Raw genomic sequence first — 5,248 nt, 5'->3', positions numbered from 1 at the left:
TTATTATTATTATTATCATATTATTATTATCATTTTATTTCAATTATTAAACTGTTTTTATCTCAACCCATGAGTTTTTCTCACTTGTGCTTTTCCAATTCTCTCCCCCATCCCACCAGGGGCGGGGGGGGAGTGAGCGGGTGGCTGCGTGGTGCTCAGTTGCCAACTGAGGTTAAACCACGACATACTGGTAAAAGAAAATTAAATTAAGATAAACACAAAATAATAATCTCAGGAAAAATATACCCATTCAAGGCTTTAAGAAAAAATGGGATGGCCATCTAGACAGCGTCATGGGCACCACTGTAAACAGCTCAAAGGACATCTCCGCATCTGAAGGCAAGAAAATTGGCAAGGTGTTAGCAACTACAAGGACTGGGACATCAGATCTTTCTCAGAGCTGTGCTCTAAGCTGAACTAATTATCCATATTTTATGGGACATCCAGATAGGTGATACACTAGTAGAATCATCCAGCCCAACAATCTCTGAATCTAACAACGAATGTCATAATACCGTCACTCAAATTAACAATAAGACCTTGCCCGAAATGCTGAGGCATTGATACTCCCTGTAGCTCAAAAGAATATTGCAGAACTATAGCTGGTTCAGAAAAAAGTAATGGAAGCAAAAGAAATGGAAAAAAGAACAGGGATTGCTTACCCTTAAAGGACAAATATGCAAGATAATAAATATATTTGATTTCCCTTATACCATCTCATTCTGTTTTATAACATGTAATACAAGGGACCTTCCATAAAATTAAAGGGTGTTAAATTTAAAATAAAATCAGAGAGCACTTATTAAATTGTGGAAGTCCTTGCTTCATGACGCCACCGAAGCCAAGAAATTAATGAGGTTTTAAAAGGGTCTGGATAATTGTATGTTTAACAAGATTATTCAGAGTAGCTATAATTAACAACAACATTTTTTGGAAGGGATTTGAAACCACATGTTTTAGGATTAAAGCCAGTCTCTGACTAGGAGAGATCAGGATAAATTGTAATGTTGGAGATGGGGGAAAAAGGGTATTCCCTTACTTGCTTATTGTCCTTATCCAGCAGGTACCAGCTACTTTTAGGATGAGGATACTCGTCTAAATGGGCAATTTCTAGACTAGGAAGTCCCTGGACAGGGCACAAGACGTGTGTAGCTCTCAGAGACTATCTACTCTGTCCTGTATGCTGTGCAGTCACACTTGGAGACCTGGACCAAAAGAGAGCTCCCCATGTACTACGTGCCTGATGTAGGTGTAGGACAAACAGCCCTGTCGCTGTTTAGAAAGACAAAGCTAGGAAACTGAGCATTATGCCTGTTCCTATTTGCCAAGGGACACAGAAGCCCAGAGACAGATGAAGTAATAGGCTCGAGGACACAAATCAAGTTTGTGGCCAAAGTGAGAACCATGCTGGTCCTCCTGACTCCAGCCCAGTATCTTGACTCCAAGCCAAGCCCTCCTTACATTTTTCCCAAACCTTCGTTTATTTTAAAACAATTTCCTTTCTTTTTTTTTCCTTTTTAAGATCCCAAACAAATCTCTGCCTTCCGCAGAAAAGAGCAGGGGTGGAGGCTCTGGGATCAAGCTTGACTCAGATTATGCGACAAAGTACAGACCCAGTGGTCCCATTTACTTTCTAGAAGAGCGTGGATGAGAAACAAGCTTGAATGGGCAAGGCAGCAAGTGCCGTGGGAGGAAGTTGCATTGAAGACTACAACTGTATATTTCAATTAAGATCAACACCTCTTCTAAAGTTTAGGTTGTGCAATCTCAGAAGGATTTTCCTCCCCCCCATCACTTACAATATTAGGCAATTCATACACAGTCTCAAGAAAAAGCTACTTCCTTTCTAATACCTATCAGACTGTATATACTGTATCTGCATTTTGGCATATAAACCACCATCTGCACCAAATCAAAAATGCCGTACTTCCAGCTGCAGCTGGGAGTTAACTGCTCTTTCTTATTTTCTTCCACCTTTTACACCTTGTGACTGGCATTGTGCTTTTCAGCATTTGCAATCCGGGCCTGTCTCCAGCTGAATTCACCTGCTTTAAATTTTCTGAGCCCTAATAAAAAAGGCCTGCAGACACGTTTGCTCCAAGTGTGCAACCATTTAGGGGTGGTAATGAGTTGGACTGCAGCCTGGTATCTGGCAGACCTTCCTACTTCATGACTCACTGTTAATTAAAACCACACTCTTTGCTTATTCCTGGGATAGCGTTACTTAAATAATTGAGAGTCTCTCGCTGCCTTACAGCCTCCTCCCCCAGTTCTGTTCTGTAGAATACACTTTTCTGATGGAGATCTGTTTCCCTTAAAGTTGGATGCAGTGTAATGAAGAAGGACATCCATTTTTCAATGAATCCTTTTTGTCCTTAATTTGGATTCTGATACTTTTTCTTGTTTTGAATTGCATCTCAATCCACAGGCAATATGATCCATTGTACTCTACAGCTGGTTTCTGGAGGCTACTGCCATGACAAAGTACAGCACAAAATTGAGTACCACAAACTGCTACTCAACTCCAGGCATTTTTTTCAGCATGCCCATATAACAACTGAAATGTGATGGATTCACACAGAGCTTTGAAAAGGTCTTTTAGAAGTGTTAAAACAATTATTTAACAAGTTTTCTTATACATAAATTTTGGAAGGAGTAGATAGATTAACCTTTCTTTTTTTAATTAAGCCTATCTCCGTAGTATTTCACTCTCCCGCAAAGCCAAGAGGTCTGAGAATCGCTCAATGTAAATAATTTCATGCAAAAAGGTAAAGCTGCAAGACAAACTCTCTGCTTTTGCCTGGAAGTCACAGTGCTGATTTCTTGATTTATAAAGCCACCTGTGGCTAGGCATCTAGCGATTTGAAAAGTCACCTCTCCTATGGCTCTGTTGAGCCTGTTCGAATCAGCTGATGCATTCTTAACAAAATCTCATGCCACGAATCTCTGATGGCTGGTGGCAGGGACTCTCAGCAAAAGCTTTTCAATTCTGTAATTGGCTACAGGGCTGGTCTAACAAACCCAGGACTATTTCCCTTGGAGGCACAGTACCAAGTTCAACACTTCTCCTGAAGCGTTTGTTTGTAGGGCAGTTATTGCTGCAACTAATTTTGTGTTTTCTAATTCAATGGAGTTACAGCATCAGTAGAGAGCTGCACCAACATGCAGCCACAGGCATCAGTCAGCTAATGCAGAACTCAAAGAACCGATCACTTACTTAGTTTTCCCTTTTGCAGTGGACTCTACCAAGGAAGAAATGAAAATTGTCATGTGAAACCCACAGTTTGGACTCATTTTAGATCATGCCAATATTCTCCCAAGTTCAGACACTCAGCTGCATGCTCTGCATATGCATTAGGTTCCTTACAGTCAGTCCTGCCAAATACGTATTCCTAGCAGATTCAGCTGCTTCTGCAGCCTCCCCCTAACTAGCAGAAATGATTCCAGGATGTTATGTGCAGACACCTACAAAAAGAAAGCTGAAGTTGGAAAAATGTGTTTAATAGGTATTTAATTTTCCACTCTCCATTTCACTCCATCTTCAAAAAACAAGCAGGTTAATCTGATGGAAATTCATCATTTCAGCTGTGAAGATCACAATTCCTTAAAGCACTGGGGTTCACCTCACATGACAGTAACTATTATCCCTTTTTAAAAAAATTTCCTGTGAGTTTTGGGTGTCACTAAATCTCAACACAGCTGCTGAGTTCACTAGATAATCTATAACACATACCATTTACAGAACATAAATAATATTTGCTGAGTTTTGATGTGAAGAAGTAAAACATATTTATGCAGAATTCCATTTGTCCAGTATCAATATTTCTTTGCAGTCAAAGTTTTCTCTTTCTTCTCTCCCATGCTCTTCCTTCATGGAATATTCTGGCCCATTTAGTTGCATTGGTGGATTGCCTTGAGGTAGCCAGTCTAGGACCAACCCAATTTAAAGCTACACTCTGTGCTTCAAAGAAGTCTGTTAGAGCCCACAGTTGCTCTAAATGCAACTCTTTTGAGACGGGCTGAACACAAAACATGCCAATTAGCCACACTTATTAATACTTCAGACATCTCCCCTCATGGGTATAGCCCCAGATTCTAGCCTGCTGCTAAATCCATTTTGCACAGCTCCAACGATAAAGCAGATCTAAAGCTGATAAAACCAGCTTCCAGGAGAACACAGCAAAACCTTGCGTACACTCATCAGACCAAGGCCTAGGTATCCTCCAATGTGTAGTTAAAAGCCACGATCTTCAGGCAATCCTCAGCTGCCAGGAGAGCCCCTAAGAATTACAAGCAACTGAGTATAAAGTACAGTCCTGATACTGATCTCTCATGTGCTAGAAACTCAACCAGTTTCTGGCAATACCACAATCCAGACAACATGGCAACAGGCAGAGAGGCTTTTTTCCCTCTCTATAGTGGCACCAAAATGGGCAGCTGATCCCCCTAAATACTTTACCCACTTCAAAGTGCAGTTTCTATTTGAAATGAGTAAGTTGCAACTGTCTCCCCTAAAAACGGAGTTTTGAGAGTAAAGAAAAAAACATTCCACCCATACATAAAACAAGACAGAAAATGAGACCCTAGGCAAGCTAGACCGTCTGATAAAAAACATGTTAAGATTAGTAGTAGGAATTTCTCTGCACCCTGGGCTAAATTCCCACTGCGGCTTTTTATATTATAAAATTGTTCCCCTCTCTCTGTGGATTTTTCTGCATTCGGTATCTCTGCCATTCTTCTTCCCACTAGTAAAATACACAGCAAATACATCAACACTTCCAGCTAAGCCATTCCCCAAAATTGTCCTCAAGCTCAGTCAGTATGACCACAGTTTTAGATAACTCCTTCCATGAACGTAATACACAGTCTCTCTTCCGTTCCCCTAAGAGTAATTTCTGATAACCACTCAGATGCTGCTGTTATTCTTGGATAACAAGTTTGGAAATATGGATGCTATCTAAGAAACTGAGCAATGTATGTAGCAAAACAACCTTGTCAGACTTAACCAGCAGCTCTGGTGAAGAAACAACTTGTGATCGACTGTCATGATCATTTCTTAACTCAAAATGACTTGAAAAATTCAGTAGCATATCTACCACTTTTCATATTCTGCTTTGTTTTCTCAAGATAATGACAACTGCAGCTTTTCCACTTTAAAAACAATTGTTTGGTTTCCTGAAAGTAAGTTCATTTCTTAACATACCCTGTGCTCATGAAACCATTCAGAACACTTCTCAGACAGGAATGC

The 5,248-nt window shown here is 40.3% G+C and overlaps 1 protein-coding gene across 1 annotated transcript in view; it reads right to left on the bottom strand.

Annotated features, from left to right (window-relative positions):
- The window catches only part of PIEZO2 (piezo-type mechanosensitive ion channel component 2), a 270,740-nt gene that overhangs the window by 142,157 nt on the left and 123,335 nt on the right, over positions 1–5,248 (bottom strand). The window lies entirely within an intron of this gene.

The sequence above is a fragment of the Pygoscelis adeliae genome, unplaced genomic scaffold (genome assembly GCF_000699105.1).
Source record: "Pygoscelis adeliae isolate BGI_AS28 unplaced genomic scaffold, ASM69910v1 Scaffold42, whole genome shotgun sequence".
Classification (NCBI taxonomy): domain Eukaryota; kingdom Metazoa; phylum Chordata; class Aves; order Sphenisciformes; family Spheniscidae; genus Pygoscelis; species Pygoscelis adeliae.
This window is presented reverse-complemented; position numbering and strand designations above follow the sequence as displayed.